Source organism: Brienomyrus brachyistius, unplaced genomic scaffold, assembly GCF_023856365.1.
Source record: "Brienomyrus brachyistius isolate T26 unplaced genomic scaffold, BBRACH_0.4 scaffold38, whole genome shotgun sequence".
Lineage (NCBI taxonomy): Eukaryota > Metazoa > Chordata > Actinopteri > Osteoglossiformes > Mormyridae > Brienomyrus > Brienomyrus brachyistius.
The window spans coordinates 200,130-218,738 of NW_026042313.1; the positions used below are offsets into that span (position 1 = coordinate 200,130).

At 41.4% G+C, this 18,609-nt stretch overlaps 1 long non-coding RNA gene across 4 annotated transcripts; it reads left to right on the forward strand.

The window, feature by feature from the left end:
- The first annotated feature begins 5,157 nt into the window (after positions 1-5,157).
- LOC125722357 (uncharacterized) lies at positions 5,158-10,012 on the forward strand. Of its 4 annotated transcripts, none has more exons than XR_007386328.1 (5): positions 5,158-5,355; positions 6,152-6,217; positions 6,707-6,748; positions 7,020-7,187; positions 7,380-10,012. It is a non-coding gene; the product is annotated as an uncharacterized LOC125722357 (long non-coding RNA). The 4 variants fall into 4 exon arrangements; XR_007386326.1 differs by having other exon boundaries at positions 7,060-7,187; XR_007386327.1 differs by having other exon boundaries at positions 6,707-7,187; positions 7,380-9,724; positions 9,890-9,979.
- The last annotated feature ends 8,597 nt before the right edge of the window (positions 10,013-18,609 follow it).

The window sequence follows — 18,609 nt, forward strand, 5'->3', positions numbered from 1 at the left end:
AGCCTTAAAGATCATCATTTTGAATGTCTATATGGCTCTTAAAATGTAATGTTCATGTTTTTGCATTGCATTGAACTCACTTGGTCCCTGCATAGATCAACCATAAATGCAAAATGACTCTGGCTAAAGATCCTCTGGCCTGTTATCATCCAGAGCAGCAGATTCAGATCTGATTGACAATCATGGGAAGCTGCCAGGTTTGGCCAGATTTGATCACATGACTATGAGCGCATGTTCACTAGCCACCACAGTAAAATGCAGATAATACCTTTTTATTCTCTGTTGTTCATTTTCCAAAATAATTAAATTCATTTGTACATCCATCCATCCATTTTCCAAACTGCTTTTCTTACTGGGTCGCAGGGGGTCCAGAGCCTATCCCGGAATCAATGGGCACGAGGCAGGGAACAACCCAGGATGGGGGCCCAGCCCATCGCAGGGCACACTCACACACCATTCACTCACACATACGGGCAATTTAGTAACTCCAATTAGCCTCAGCATGTTTTTGGACTGTGGGGGGAAACCGGAGTACCTGGAGGAAACCCCACGACAACATGGGGAGAACATGCAAACTCCACACACATGTAACCCAGGCGGAGACTCGAACCTGGGTCCCAGAGGTGTGAGGCAACAGTGCTAACCACTGCACCACCATGCCGCCCCCAGGGTCATGAGGGTACAGCAGACAAATGTGCTGCAACTGTGTGGCCAGTGTGTGTATCTTCTTGACAAAGATTAACTGGCACCAAATACAGCACAGCAACAGAAAAAGGTTATATTTGGAAGAAAAGGGGTGGTTATACACTGGACCCAGTGCCTTGAGACCCTTCCTGGCAGCAGATGCCATAACAATCACTGTTATTCAAAAGCACTATAGTACTGTTAATCATTAAACGATCAACAAAAATCTCTTACTTTGAAACAGTGCTGGGCCTCAGCTGACACCTGTTTAAAGTAGAATAGAGAATTTCATATTCGTTTTGTGAGGGAAAGTATCATTCCCCACTCATCGGATCCTCCCATGTGGCCACGCCCCCTCATCAGCGTGTGGATTCCACATGTTCATTCCTGTCATTAGTTCAATGTATTTAGTTCCCGTTTCAGTTTGTTTCCCCAGACTAGTCATTATATTGTCAGTCTGTGTTTGCTGCTTGTTCATTCCTTTTCGCTTTAATTAAACCCTGCATTTTCCTGTTTCCTGGCGTCCTGCCTCCCTTTCTGTGCCAGAAAACTGAGTGTGTAAGTATAGCATACGTGTATATCACATGCACGGTCTGAATGAGGTCCCAACGTATATTTAGCTGTAGTGCTGAGGATTCTCACATTATCTACGTTGACATTTTACGCAGGATGGTGGTGATACCGCTCTGTCGGTGACACTGGTCCTGCGCTCATATTTCTTGGCTTGTCTCGGTCAGCAGGGGGCGTAGCAGCGTCGCCCCGCTTCGGGCAAGAAGATGGGCAACCGTTGAGCAGCAGATACTTATATGAAGCAGAATGAAAATTGCGAGAGCAACAAAGAACGTACGCGGTGCGCTCTGGCCAAAACGCCGTCTGGCATTTCCAAAGGGTCCAGGCGGAGCTGGGTAGCTCCTTGCAGGTGTTGCACCGTATTTTGTGACCATCGTAATGTGTGACTTCAGGGTCGCTGTTTCACATGTTATTGGGAATGAAGGTTCCTGTTCACATGCACGTGCCTTCTGCGAATTTTATGTAACGCAATTATTTTAACTTTTCTAGGCAGTAGACTTCTTCAAAGCAGCAGCGTTTCCACTTTCTGTTCCTTAATGTGAAAAGGGTTAATGTGGTCTAATGTATCAAAATAGCGACACCAAAATTCTTACACACATATCTGGTCATAAATACTTTCACTTGACAAGAAATAAAATATTAAATGCTAGGAATATGGACTTTAAACTACGTTAAGTGTTTTCCCCTCCATTGATGCCCATTATAACCCACATTTGAGTGTGTGTATGTGTACAAAAAAAAAAAATTGTTGCACTTTCTTAACAGTGTTCGGATAGATGGTATTCATAGCTTGGGTCCTTATTGAGCTAGTATCGGAAAAATTCATCGCAGCGTCTTGAAGCACTTATGTAAGTCGCTCTGGCTAAGGGTGTCTGCCAAATACTGTAAATGTAAATGTTATAAGGAAAAGGCTTAAAGTGACTTACTGTACTGTAATAGATTTTCCTTGCCACTAGAGGGCGATATTTAAACCTCGGTAAACAACAGGTTAAGCTGCCACCACCTTTAATTATACCCCGGTCTTGTCCAGTAGGTCAGAATACTCCACTCAGAATCAGGGAAACTGAGGCGATAAGAATACTTTATTATTCAATTATTTCATTAATCAATGGGCTCACGTTGGATGCCTCGCAGCACACAATTCCCACGCATACACTAAGGGCATCTGATAAAACAGCACAGCACACGTGAAATAAGGTAGGTTACGCTCTCAAAGCAATAAATCATTCCAGCTCATCACAGCACGGCACCAATAAGAAAGTCTACACAGCAATCAACATCGCAATCCTGACCAGGAAGATACACACGTGATAAAAGACAGAATTCCCATTAAATCCTCAGTCTCATTATCTCCAGGTGAGTGAATGTAGCAGTCTCCGTCAATTAACCCCCCCCCCCCCCTTTCCAAAACAGAGTCTGTACTGGTACTTCATCAGTCTTCATCATATTACCAAAACAGCCACCAATAATCACCAAATTACTCACACATATATATGGTCATAAAGACTTTCACTTGACAAAAAATCAAAACCGAAATACTAGGAATATAGACTTTATACTCTTTTCCTTGCCTGTGCCATGTTATGCTATCACAGAAAAAACAAGACACAAGCAGGATACACCAAAAGCCAATGATAAAATAAAACCCTAAAACAAAGTGGTGAGACAGAACAAAGTCCAGCCTTCTTCCATGACTGGAAGGGTGTCAACTTTTAAGCTGCTCAAACAACCCATTGAACTACATAGCAGGCCAGGGAATAAGGATTCCCTGTCATTACACAAATAAATCACTCCAGGTAATAGCAGACGCTATAGCAATGGAGGTGAAAAAAGACAAAAGAAGAGATGGAGGAGAGGGGAGAGAAAGCAGAGGAGTCTGAGATCAAGAGACGAGAACGAGAGAGTGAGCTGGGGCATTTGGGGCAGCAGCTGCAGAAGCTGAGGCAGTTGGGGCATTAGGTGTAGGAGCAGTAGTAGGAATAGTGGGTGTAGCTGTGGGGGCTTTGGCTGCAGCAGGAGCTATAGGAGGGAGGTTGAAGGAGCCAAAGATGCAGCCAGAGCAGACAGTGTAGGAGAGGCTGCAAAAAATGAAGCTGAAGCTGTGGCAGAGATATCAGGAAAAACTGCAAAAGAAACTTGGGAATTAGGGCTGACAAAAGCAAAGGAAACACCTTATAAAAAACTGTAGTAGATCAAATGTAAGGGAGCATCTGCTTCTGTGAGAGATGCAAGTAAATAGCTGCTGCATTTATTAGATGCAAGGAAAGAGCCGCTTCATTAATTAAGCCGCATGGCAGGCAGGACTATCTACTGTGACAGAAGTGTGGGGAGCGACACAAAAACTAGTCAGACCTGGAGAATAAGCTGACACACAGCTTCAGCAGAGACTCTGCTAAGACAGGATGACTCCTCCCAGCATGAATGCAATCAATTGTGATCAAATGCTGCATGGGAATCGGGGGGTTTAACCGTTATCCTACCCACATATTTACATACATGGGCTACCGACTGGGGGCATCAAGAACTAAAAACAAACACTAGTGTTAGAGCCCTGCGCAGGACTGTTTTTTTTTAACCCGCTCTCACGGGCTGTCTCTGTCACTCCCACCCGCCCCCGCAATATTTCTGTCCAATCCCGCCCGCACCCGCAGATCCATTAACAGATATACTGTATGATTAAATAAGTTTATATGCATTCAATTTTTATTCCAGCAGAACAAGAACTGAATAAATAAAACAAATTCAACAAAAAATCACGAAAAAATGTAAACTGAGCCCAAAAACTAATCAAATGTGCAAATATCTGCAGTTATTAAAAACAACAATAACCAAATTGATACAACAAATGTTTAAATATCATTATAAACAAACAAGATCAGCTTAAAAACAAAAGATAACCCTGAACCCAATTTCAAAGAAATACATTCAAACTAGCTGAACATCACAACTTAATACAATGGCTCAGAACAAACACGAATATATAACACAAAATAAATGACATCAGTTACATTCTCCATCCTGCCAATAATCTTGGGATCCGCTGTCTATTTTTAGCCGCCCGCTCCCGCGAGATTTCCGTTGGGGCCCGCTGGATCCCAGCACCAATGCAGGGCATCCATATGCATAGCAAATTATTTTACAGTGCTATCTTGTATAATAGGACATAAACAGTGAATTTGACAGTTATCTTTTATTTTCACATCTGAACACAACACACGGACATTAAGGGATTGTTTGCATTTGCAACCAACCCCTCTGCAAAACCAAGCTGGAAGGCGGTACTGCTTCATGTTCACATGAGCTAGATGGCTAGTTAGGATGGATTCAGAATGCACTGTACTACAACTATAAATGACGTAACGTGATATAGTAAAACAATTACTAACCGGCAATGCACATTTGCATTACTTTAAACGACAACTTTACCTGTTACTTACCAGAGTCGCCTATATCTTAGCGGAATGACAGCAGGCAAGAAGGCGGCGCGTTTTCAGTAAGATACCGTGTTAAACTTATTTGCAGAGACTTTTAACACAAACATTGGCAGCCATTAACTCATAGGTGGCAGTAAAGCTGAAATGACTCTTTCTGTGTTAAAAAAATGCAACACTGTCATTTTGATACTTTTTTTGTTTGTCTTTTACTTCCTCCCATTTGTCTGTCTCTGGTTATTGACGTTTAGGAGAGTGCCAAACACATTAACGATGCACATTTTTCAAATAAAGACAGACATAACACTAAAGAGATGAGAAAGACACAGTTGAATATGTAACATGCGTTTTATGCAGAAAAATAGTGTAGTTAAAACCATCTGGGATTTAAGAGGTTAAACTCAATTGGCTTGAGTGAAGCCACGCCCTCTCATAAGTGAAGAACAGGAATATTCCGGTTTTTCCAGGTTGCCTGAAAAAATTTAGTCACGTAGTTTTCTTAGACGGTGTATTACAAAGAGCAAAAAGTTTTTTCTTTTGGAGATACACCGAAATATTAAAGAAATATTCAGAGAGCGAGACAACATTGGTTGTGATGGCTGAACGTTTTTTCCTGCTACTAGTCACCCGTGAGGCACGGAGCAGCCGCGTGAGCACATTTTGACCAGAGGTACATTTTCCTTATTCGCTAAACGTGTGTGCAGTAAAGAGGCACAATTTAGTAATTTGGTTTAGAAATATGTGTATTTTGAGTGTATTATATAATTCAATACATTTCGGTATTGAAGTGAATGTACAATTCTTTATGCTGTAAAAGAAAGGTAACTAATACTTATCTCTCCGGAGTACCTGTTAAAGAAAGGTTATTTGTTGATTAGCCCACTTAAAAAAAAAATTGGTTCTCGTACTTGTTTGTAGATTTGCATTTTGTAAATTCCTCGTGTTTCAACATGTTTTAATACACGTTCTTTCTAGATATATATTTTAAAATCTTGGTTGTTCATTTAGAATGGAAATGACAAACAGAATATTGGTTTCAAATAGTATCATTTTTATATTCACGAATGAAACATCAGCATAAAGTATCCAAATCCATGGTTAGGAAGGCATTTATGAGATGCACATGGATCAAGGAATTTATATTCTTGTACTTTCTTACATTTAATATATTTGAAACGCAACAAACTGGAAGAACTGAGGAGGCGTACTAAGTAGGTCTGCTCTCTTCGGTATGTATTTTCAAATATGTATTTTCTTACATATTTGAAAGTTCAAACAATCAATCAAATAAAAAAAAAAATCACTCCCCCCCTGATCCACCCCCTCCAAAAAAAAGGACATTATGTGTAAAAGTATTTTCTTTGATATAGTGTCATATATTTGATTAATTATAACTGTAATGATTAGACAGAGTGACTGATATAGTAAATATTGTAGTGTATTATAATACCTGTTTGCTTACGCAGGTCAGGTCCTTTTAGCGGGAACCTAAACTTCCTGGAGCTGCATTCGAATATCGTTGGATGTTGATGGTGAGTCACCCAAGGAACTAAACCGATTCTTGTGTTGACAACTCATATTCATTTAACTACCGGATTTGTGGTAGGACTGTTAAATTGTTTTATGCAGTTTACGTAACTAATTTGTATTTCATTTAAGTTGTTATATACTTACCCTTTCTTCACCTGAGTGGAGTTGGACTAAGAAGGGTAATCAAAAAACATATTGGAACTGGTGAACCTAAATCTAAAAACATCCCTAAGTGTAATCTACGGCCAATTACAATTTAATCTTGACGTAATTGGTTATTGATTCTAAATTTAGCTATGAAAGTCTAAACATACAGTAACTAAACCTAAAATAGGGTAAATTGGTTAAAGAGGAATTTAAGTCTAGTTTTAATCAGAGAAACTAAGGGTATAAAACTTAAGCTCACAGATTCAGTTAATGTGTATTTTATGTTTGGTTGTGCATTTTATTTTCTGTGTATGTCTTTCCATTTTTCATCCCTATCCATAAAGCTGGAACTGGCGTGAACAGGAAGTTGGGGGAGGCACTCAATGGTAGGGCGTCACTGCACTTACTCAGTACTTCCTCTACAGCTCTCTGTGTAGAAAAATTGAGTTTTCAGTTACCATGGCATTCACAAGGTCCAAGGAGGACGACACTAATTCAGTATACCCCAGCTTTATCCATGCAAAACACCAAGACAAGCTTAAGCTACAGAATGGTAACAGAGATGGGACAGGACAAGGATTCACTATTGTGAATAGCACATCTTTACCTCAACCACTTTGACCAACTCGACCAGGTCAATTTGGCGTGACTCCACAGGCTGGGGGATCTCAAGACTGCTCTGCTTTGCATCCTCCAGTAAAGGCTCAACTGCGAGAAAGCATGGATTTGCCAGGTCAAGCGTCTGAGCCTGAGGAACTGAGAGATGATCTACTAGTGTGATTTATGCTGATGGAATTTACCTCTGGATCGCTTCTTTTGTAGCAGGTACATGAACCAGTTGAAAATCTTCACAAATCGATTTACTGCTTTAAGCTGCGGCGCTTTATCACAGCTACTAGCTGGCAGTGTCTTTGGAGTGAAGCCCTAGAGTGTTGGTTTAACATGCATCAGTTAAGCAAACCAATCCCATACATCCATCCATCCATCCATCCATCTTTTGTTACTGTAATTTTATAGGAAGGGTAAATACCAGTGACCTCAGCAGACCAGCTAATCATCCACATCCCACCAGTTTGCAAGTGGACCAACCTTTGTGAAGAACTTGTGGCCACGGATATTCTGCGATGACGGGCGATCCTGTGGGTCGATTTGAAATATTTTGCCCATCAGTTTCCCAGCTTCAATACCGAGGTTCTGGGGTAGAATAAATTTAGCTTCTTTGATGTTCTTTATCATTTCACAGCGATCGTCGTGATCGAATGGGATTTCCCCAACCAGAAGCTGGTACCTGTAGTAAGAAAGGCAGCAAAGGTGTTTGAGGTCTTTCACATTTGACATAAAAATGCTGTGCTTCCAAAAGAGCAATTCCTCTCAACTGTGTGCCAGTATTCATTTTTCTTTTCTATTTCAAGTAGAAAAAAAAACATATTTATGTATGTTAGACGCATGTCTTCTTAAAATGTTAGACAGATTTTATTAGCCATGCTGATCTTTGGCCGGGAGGAGGGTTGATAGGGTATACGTACATGACACAGCCCAGTGCCCAGACTTCTGCTTCCGTTCCATGGCCCTCTCGTTTCCACACTTCTGGAGCCATGTAACATGGAGTACCACACACTTTTCTACAACACACACAAATGGAAAACGTTAAGCGCACATGTGCTTTAGCTTGCTGTATAAACAAATTTGAAAGCTTAGCCAGGAATTCTGCAAAAAACACCTACTTGTCCCTCGGCTCCAGCTTGACCGCCAGTCCAAAATCCCTGATTTTCAGTTTCATTTTGTCACTGACAAATAAGTTTTCTGAAAGACAAACAAATTTGCATTAAGGATAGACTCAAATACTTTGCCAAACTGCAGACTTTACCAAATTGATAAATGAACACTACACAGAAATCCAGACGAGCTACACTCGCAATGCCATGTGAAATGCCAGCATTATTAAACAGAGAATTGAGTAAAGCGTGAGTGCATGTACACATATCGAACTAGATTTCCCTATGGACATAACATTGCCGGTAGATGTGTTTTATCCCCGATATCAGCTGTTGAATGTAATAGCGGACTTCGGGGTCAATCAGAGTCCCGCGAGCTTTCAGGATGTCACCAAGTGTCTGGGCAGGGAGAAACAGGGGCAGCCTGATCCATCACAAAGTCTTTGCCTTAGTAAGACGTCTATAAAAGTCAGGGACTCACCTGCCTACTGCACAACTCCATGAAAATATACATGAACAGATCGTCTTCAAAAGAATGGGAGAAGCCCACAACGTTCTTGTGCCGTGGTTTTTTTCAAAATTTCCACTTCTTGACACACCTGAGTGAAATATCAAACACACCATCTCATCAAGTATTGTAACAGGGAAATGCAGATAAACTGCAAAGAGGGATGACATTAAGCACAATCCATACCACATACCTCCTCCAGTCCCCAGGAATGTGGAGGTATGACCATCACAGCAAAGGTGTCACCACTTTCAAGGTCGGTCATCTTGTAGCACTTGCCACAAGCACCCTAAAGAACATGTCAATAAAGGGCATTTCTGACTGACCCTGTTCAAGCATCTCCTCTCCGCAGAAAAAGATCAACTGTAATCACTTTCAACAACAACTTTGTGGTGCACACCTGTCCCAAAAGCGGCCAAGACAGCTGGGCAATTTGAACTTGCTAGATGGATTACATCACCACATTGAAAATTCCATGGACGGAAAAAGAGGTGAACTTGCTAAGACATTGCAACAAAACACGGATAAAAACTTTCATTACAATCAACTTCATTGAAGAAAAAAAACCCGTCTCCGTTTTGTACACCAAACATTCAGTTTCGGTAATGCAGTAACACATGCTCAGGAATAAAGACTTTTATGTAGTGTGCAGTGACTATCACATCATATGTTACTGCGGCTCTTTAGGCACTCAGCTATCGGTCTCACTTTGTCATACAGAACAGGGATTCATTTCCTGGTGAAAAACTTCCTATGTGGTATGTGATACCTCAGCTCCAAGATGTGGAGCAGTTATCTATTACACCGTAAGGCTGGATATTTTTACAAATAAAGGCAGCAATGGTGTCGGTTATTGCCTTAGAACGAGCTGTTAGCTGGCAGGGTGTGAAAATTAGGGCGTTTATTTTTTTTAAAGAGTTTTGTGTTATTTGAAAGCATTGTGAAATGTAAAAAAAAAAAACAGTAATGATATGATGAAAATGGGAATACTGACGTTGACAATGCCAATATAATATTTTGGTATGTTAAGGCATGTTTGTTCTCTGCTTTAAAGAAAGGGGGATGTGTTGATATGTAGTGCAGTACCTTTGGTGACCAGCAGAGAGACCTGGAGGGTTGGGAGGAGGTAAAGACAAGGGGTAGGGAGACCGACGGCACAGAGCAGGTTGTGGGTTTGCATGGAAGATGTTGGTGGTTAAATAAAAGTTCATTGTTCATGAAACAAGGTCTCTTCAATGACATATGAACAACACAATGTATCTCTTCCTTCTCATGATAATCTGACTCGCCAAACATGCCTCCAGCTCGCGCGACGTGGCCGAGGGACTTGAGGAGAATTATACACTGACAGCAGTGGAGATGAGAGCGCACTTGAAATTATCAGGTAAGAGAGGGTTAATCGAGCAAAATGTACAATTATTGGTCAGAAAATGTCAGTCAAATTTCTAAATAATTATGGCGTACGAATAATGATATATCCGTAAATCGTATTTTACCGATTTAAAGATGTTCATTATTCATTGTATTGTCACGCCCCCCTCGGGAGAATGCAGCGGCAGCAGCCACACCTGAGTTACGTCAACTCCCTGTTTAGTTCTGCTTGGCGCTGCATTATATGCAAGGTACTGTTGAGGGTTTTCATAAGAAGTACAGGGCGGTCTTCCTCCTGTCTACCCCGATCCGGTCCATCTGCCTGCTTTGCTGCCATCCCATCCCATCCCATCCTGATCCACCCGGACCTCTCCCTTGTACTTGTCCTGCGTCTCGCATGCCACCTGTAGAACTGGCTTTTGGACTCGATTGTACTTGCTGATTCCAGTCCTGTTTGCGTGTTCCCAACAATAAACCCCGTACAGTACGTTGCCTTCTGTGTCTCTACCATCCTCCGGGGTTGCATGTTGTGCAATACTGTAGTAGCTTGGATTCAACCATTAGATGGCAGTAGTAGCATATAGTTGGAGGGAAGTAGAAGAAGGCAAGAGAGGGAAGTTGAGTGTTTGTGCGTTGTTCCCGGAGCTGATAAGTTAATAAATATTGAACCTCTTGCCATCCCCAAATGTGTCTCGGCTGACTCTCAATATATCAAAAGTACATACCGTCTATTTATTTATGTCTGCCCTTCAAACCGCTAGATTCCTTCACTAAGCAGGAAGTTTGTCACGACAGCTGACACCAAATCTCCTGCTGAGCTGGTTCAGACAGAACTATCCTCAATTCACCACGAGGGGGCGCCAACGCAGCAGCTTAGTTCTATTGTTTCGCTTTTTCAAAGACAGTTTTTCTCTTCACAAAAGGACAACTTAACTGAATAATGCACTTTCATAGTAATTGTTTTTAATCCGTGTTAATGTTCTGAACAATGACTACTAAAGGTTCTGTAAGGTTGTCCCACATACTATGGATTTTAAGTTTTTTATCAAGGTGTTAAAACGTACCATCTATTTTCTGCTGAAAGTTGCCAGTCCTGTGTTTTATGTCTAGCAATTTGTACAGTTTCTTCAGTATGGCACATAAACACATGCCATCATCTACAGTATGAGAATCTCCTCCAGAACTCTGCATTTCCTCAAGATTTTTTTGTAATATTACATAGGTGCATCTCATGAACCTTAATTTGCCAAGCATGTATTGACTGGGCACAGTACAGTGGTGCAATTTCTGACAATGAAAGAACATCATGGACCCCTACTCCCCATTCCTTAACCCGATCGAGGGGCTCTGCTCAGCATGGAGTTAGAAGGCTTACGATCGCTAGCCACATGCTCAGATGGCCCTGCTGGCTGACATGAATGCAGCATGTGAGGACATTACAGCAGATGCCTGCAGAGGCAGGTAAGACATTAGAAAAGATTCCTTTTTTTCTTATGTTTTATTCTTTCTGTTTTTTCTTATGTACTAATACATAAGTGCACATTAGGATGCTTTTTCACTATTACGTAAGTTCCCATGTGAACAGCCAATCAGATCAGCCTGATGTGTGTCTTGTTCCTCTCTGTTTCCTGCCCTTTCATCCCGACCACGACCATGATCTCTCACTTAGCAGCAGAGCAGTTTATTCTAAACAGTGGAACCGCAAAGATGTTCAGACTCTTTGGTCTTCTCATTTTCATTAGTAGGGTTCTATACTATTAAATCATATTTTGGGGGGATTTTTATATATCCTGTACGATGTGATTAGTGTAATAAGTATTTGGCCATTTAATCTTCATCATATGTAATAGGTATTCTGATTATTATTATGATATTTATTTATTTGTTTGTTTGTTTATTCATTTGTGTTTCTCTCTTTTTCCAGACACTTCACTGGCTGTGGATGTTGTTCAGCCCAGCTACCTGATGAGGGTCCAGCATGGAGACAGTGTGACCCTGACATGCTTCTGTCCAGAAGATATTTCTTTTGCAGTTTGGTTTTAGCAAGCTGCTGGTCAGAAGCCCCAGCTCATCGCGAAAGCACTTCTCTACGTACCTGGTGAATTTTACAAGGAATATAAAAACATAAAACGTTACTCCTTACTGAATGCAGAGGGGAGTTTTAACCTCACTATTTCTAACGTGGAGCCGTCAGATTCTGCAGTGTATTATTGCGCTGCTCTGTTCTATAATGAAATCGCATTTGGAAATGGAACCTTTGTCATAATCACAGATAAATGAGATTCCAACTATTTTCATATTTGCTTTATTAAAGTGTCAATAATATTGTCCTTTGACAAACATTTTTGACAGTTGAGCTCTGTGTCAATATAAAATTAACCAACATAGTTGATGTAGATTGCGAGCATTGGTCCTTGAATGTTTTTCTATATACAGCATTAAACAAAAACATTTATAAAAGCTTTCCAATTAGAATTATAAACTTTTTATTATTATTACACGCATAAATAGCTGAAATATGTAAAAATAAGTATACAAGAATACAAATTAATAGGAGGCATTAAGTATCATCTTACTTGTGTGAAGTGGATTTAGTTATGTGTATACAGTTATGTGTTGGACCCCTCCTGATGTTACATTTATACATGAACATGCACTGCATCACATCATTATACAGTTTGTTACATTTATACATGAACATGCGCTGCATCACATTATTTCACAGTTTGTTACATTTTGCTTGCTGTCAGAAATCTTCAGCCATATGGAATCTTCAGATTTGGAAAAATGTTACACATTGCAGCCTCTTTCAAATAAATTAAAGGAAAATGTTTACATTTCAGTTTTGAGTTGATATATATATTACTGCGTAAAAGTCTTAGGCGACAAAGAAAATATATTCTTAAAATTTTTTAACTCAACAGTCATTGTATATTGTCTCAGAAAGACATGCTATAATATAAGAGTCGGATATGCACCATTCAGAACTGGTTTGAGAATGGACCTTAAATTTCAATTAATTTTGTTCATCTGAAATAAAGTTGAATCGCTGTTGAAAACAGGATGCAGAATTACAATTCATTTTTGAATTTAAGGAAGCAGAATGAATACGTATTTGAATTCAAATAAATTCATATACATACAGTACATATAGCTACAATATAGCTTTTAGCTATACAGCCAAATATTTAAATATGAATTACACATAAGCACATTAACATTGTTGTGTATCACTATTATAATTTTATTCAGAATGAAATAATGCAACATTTGAAGTGTCACCTAAAACAATAATTATACTGTCATTTTGTGCACCATGGTGGATCTGCTCATAGGAAGAGCTGAGTGTCTCTCCTTAAAAGTCAGTGTTGGCTGCAGTGACTGCAGTTTCTAACCTAAGAAACGTCCCAAACACTTTTCCTGCATCAAAAGTCAAACTAGTGCCTATTCCTGCCATGAAAGCTTCACATAATGTCACCGATACCTGAGCCAACCATGTTTATCAGAGGATGCCAACCCTTTGGCTGCAGCTTTCTCTGCACAGGCTGAGAGAGTTTTCAGTGTAGCAGGAAAAGATTTCAGGCCAGACGATTGCAGATTAAATCATGAAACCTTTGAAGATATTATGCTAATCAACTGTAATATAATAATAAATGTAATCATGTTTATTTGAATAAAGCATAATTGCATTTGCCATGATGTCTTGCTTTTTGCTGTAGTGCTATGGTAGAAAGGAAAAACTTTCCTTTCAACACACAAGAAAATAAATAGTAGAAACCGCATGAAACCAAGTAATTCCTTTTGCGGTGCACACTTCTTATTTAATGTTTAAAAAATAGACAAACAAAATGGTCAACATAAGCCAGAGGGATATTGATAGTCACGAAAATCATGAAAATATAAAATACACTTTACACACTTCATTTCTTTACATTGAAATTAATTAAATTCATCTACCTTCATGCACTAACATGAAACATATGATTATACAATTATAATGTTTGTTCTTATCATATAATGTTTGTTATTGTCATGCCCATGCAGGCGGAACCCACCGAATAGCCCGTCTCGATCACGCCCACATGGGCGGGACCAGCCAGGTGCTCCGTAGAACGCTTAATGACGGAATGGATTTAAGCACTGAGCTCCATCGGGACATTGCGAAGTATTGAGCCATGCTATTGAGCCATACCGAGCAATCTATTGTCTATCGTCTACCCGTTGCTTCCTACCTGTTCCGTCCGCCCAGTGTACTTACCTTGTCTGTTCCTCTTCCTCTTCCCAGACCCGTTCCCAAACCTGAACCTCTTGCCCCGCTGAGACCGGCTTCTCCTGGTACTCTTTCCCTGTGTTGTCGTGTCCCGTGTTTGTTCCTCTTTCGGCTTCAGACACATGCTTCTGCCCCTCGACCATTCTCCTCGCTTAGCCCCTTTCATTGCTACGTACTAGTGCTGCCAATAAAACTTCTGGCTGCGTGCAAATCTAGATCTCCGTTCCACTTCTTGGGCCAGTGTTACAGTTATAATATAATCTTTGTTATCATATAATGTTATCAATGTATATTAAAGCTGTTAAGGTATGTTAGGATATTAAGGTATACGAATTACATGGTGATTATGAATGTTATATGAATGCATTGTAAATGTATAATGTAGGTGCAGTTAATGTAAAGTGTTACTGAATATATACTAATAAATAGTTATACAACAAAAAGAGACAAGAATGTCAACTATTCTCCAAGAAGTTACTTATTTTATGGATGGATAGAACAACATGACATCCATTCCAAAATATTTCTAAAATCGGCAAGAAATATTTTTCAGGATCTGTGTTTTCCATTGTGACTCTCAAAGCGCTGTCATCATCAACATTTTGCTTTTCAGGTAAAGACTCCAACAGCAAGACTGTGGTACAGCAGCCTGTGTCTGACACTGTGTCTGACACAGACTCTGTGAGTCTGCAGTGTACGATAGAGACTGGGAGCTGTGCAGGAGAACACAGTGTTTACTGGTTCAGACATTGTTAGAGTGTATCTGTGTATTTTATCATATTATTATCCTCCTATATGTGTACGTGCAACCCTTAACAACTAACCCATGGCCCAGAAAGGGTTGCAGACAAGATGTCCTCACAGGGGCCTACCAGATTGTGACGCAGGAATAAGAGACCTTGAGAAAGGAAACAGATTCTGTCAACATAGCAGGGGGCCCACCTTGAGATATGTAATGCTTTGTATTAACCCTGTTTCACGGAGGCCTCACACAGCATTGACTAGTTTAAAGACAAGACCCATGTAACCCCTCCCCTACCCTATAAATAAAGAAGCCAAGGGACTGTCCGGTGTGACACTCAACAGAGGCGCAGATACTGTCTGTTGCACCTGAAGTGGGCACCCTTGCGCAAGTAAAACAGAAAGACGTGTGCTGTCTCGATTATTCCTGGGTCCTAGAAGTGGAAGTGTGTGAGTGGTAAGCTGCGGCGCTTCCTCACACAGGAGATTGTAGGAGTGAAAGCTACGGCGCTTTCTCCAACATAACTAGATTGTAGGAGTGAAAGCTACGGCGCTTTCTCCAACATAACTAGATTGTAGGAGTGAAAGCTACGGCGCTTTCTCCTAACATAAATTGGTCCTTCGAGCCGGATCCGGAGAGAGATACCAGAGGGCGCCGACCAGTCCGCCGACGAACGACACCGAAAGCTGTCGACAGTCTCGCTCATAGGGAGTGAGTGAAAGACCTGCGACGTGAATTCGCCACAGGCCGGTGGTTAGAACTGTTCCCGGACGGCTGGGCTGGCGCCTGACGGGTCCCCGGACAAGAACTAGAACCACTTCGTCATAAAGGAAGGACCAGGTGAGAAGCACGACGCTGCAGCAGGGAAAGCGGGTGTGAGTGAGAGGGCATCAGCGGCCCCATACACCCGACCTAGGTGCAACAACATACTGGTGACCAAGGGAAAAAGGACGGGTTTCACCCCTGAAAACTGACACCGCTGTCTCTTTAGAGGACAGTAGAAGGCCGTGCCAGTGTCCTCCCGAGGTCTCATGCCAGGGACTTGCACTTAGGGGTTATTATTTTTTGTATATAAAAAAAAAATGGGGCAAAGTCAAAGCAAGGTAGAATTAGCGGGTGATGAGAAATTCATGGAAAGGTATAAGGAGGGGGCAGGAATAATAAGCAACCAAAAATGGCGGAAAAAGCATGGGTTTTCAGGAACCCTGAGTACAGAAAATATTCTGAGATTACAGACAGAATTGAAATTAGAAATGATGTCCGGCCGCTGTACAGGCAAGGACAAAGTACAGAAAAGACGAGAATATGTCTTATCCGATGTTTGGTTAGAACAAAGCAAACTCCGTGATATAGCCAGAAAAAAGAAACAGGAAAAGAAAAAGGAGACGCTGCAAGCGGCCCTTGTTAACATAGACGAGGAAACACCGCCGTCTGCTCCCCCGCAGACACCAGCGGACGGCCCACCAGTACTACAGCATCCCCCACCATAGCATAACATGCCAGACCCCCCACTTCCTGCTGTGCGGGGAGCTGAAGGAGGGAGTGCAAGGCCACACCAAACGAGAGCGACAGACCCGCATTTACGAATGCGAATAAATCCCGAGAATAAAAAAAACACAATGGTACCGTTCGGATTCCGAGGATGAATCTGAACTGCTTGCTCCCATGGTAGAAGTTGCAAACCCCCGTATAGCCCCTGGCGAAGGAGGCCAAGCCTCACCAGCAACAATATTAGTATACCGCCCCTGGACAGCGGAAGATAGGGCTGCTGCCCTAAAAGGCATTCCACCCATAGAGGATGGAGTACCTGAATTCTGGTCCGCCATGACTGAGTTGCAGGTCAGTTTTCACCTAAATGGAAGAGAGCTGTTCCGCTGTTTTAGACAATTACTTAATCATAAATGGGGCCGGGTGGCTGGAGACTTTACTGGACAAGGAGCAAACAATTTGCCCCTCGGTCACGATGACCCACAATTACAACAAGCATTGGGCGACTTGAGACAGAGACTAGAAACAACATTTACAAGACGAGTTGATTACGGGAGAATAGCCCAATGTAAGCAAAAGGAAGGCGAAGAGCCAGAGGATTTCTTGGACAGGGTACGCCCGTTGTTCAGGACAAACTCTGGGATTCCTCATGGGGAGGACGAGAACGGGGTGTAATAACAACAATTAAAACGGACTTTCCTAGCAGGGTTAAAACCTGAAATAAAGAAGTATATTGATAAATACTGGGTCCATCAAAACACAGGTACAGTGCAGCAAGCCGTTGAGTATGCCCAACACGCTCAGAAAGCTAAAAAAAACTAAACCAGAAGCAACATTCGTAGCCCGAGGAGATCAAATAGTGGCGTATGCAAAACAGAAATACAGGAACAGACAAAACCTCGCGCTGATATTGCACTAACTCCAATTCCAAGCGCCATAACCTTATTTGTCGATGGCTCTGCAGCCAAAGACAGATACGGGGAAAATAAGGTTGGATACGCAGTTGTGACTAAAGACAAAGTAATAGAGGCAGGAGCCTTACCATCCACATGCTCAGCCCAAGCAGCAGAATTATACGCTGTTATCAGAGCCTGCGAGATATATGAAGGGCAACAAATTACAATATATACGGACAGTCAATACGTGTTTTCTGCAGTACACCACTATGCAGCAGTATGGAAAAATAGAGGATTTAAAAGCTCCCAAGGAACAACCTTGACACACGCAGCACTTCTACTTCGATTGTTAGACGTTGTACAAAAACCAAAGACACTCGCGTTATGTAAATGCAAAGCACACCAGACTGATAATTCAGAGGAAACGAAAGGCAATGCGTTGCTGACCAAGCCGCAAAGGCAGCAGCCCAGCAAACGCCAGAAAAAACAGAGAAGGGGTTATTCCTTATAGAACAAGATGTACTATATGATGCACAACAACAAGCTCCTACGTCAGAGAAAGACAAGTGGATTTCGCGAGGAGCCACACAAGAGAAAGACCTATTCAAATTAGACGGAAAACCTATCTTACCCCACAGCCTGTATAAAACCGCCGCGGTTGTGAGTCATGGGGTAACCCATGTCTCAACAGGAGGGATGGTACATATAATACAACAACATTTTTACACTATAAATTTTTCCAATTTTGCAAAAAACTACTGTAGAGCATGCCTTATATGTTGTAAACATAATGCGCAGGGCAATCTAAGACCCAAACGAGGCCAATTCCCTAACCCTACACAACCGTTTCAGGCAATACATATGGACTTTGTGGAATTAACATGGTCACAGGGAGTGAAATACTGCCTAGTGATAATAGACACTTTTTCAAAGTGGGTGGAGATATACCCAGTAAAACACTGTGATGCAGTCACAGTGGCCAAGTGTCTGGTGTCCCATTTCTTCCCCACATATGGAATACCGGAAGTAATACGGTCAGATAACGGATCTCATTTTGTGAACAAGGTGCTAGATTTATGCTCACAAACATTGGGTTTTGTATTAAAAAATCACTGTGCATATCATCCGCAAAGTGCAGGTTTGGTGGAAAGAACAAACGGGACAGTAAAAAATAGATTGAGAAAAACTATGGAAGAAACAGGCAGACCGTGGCCAGAATGCTTAGCATTAGTAAAACTGTGGATGAGAATAACACCC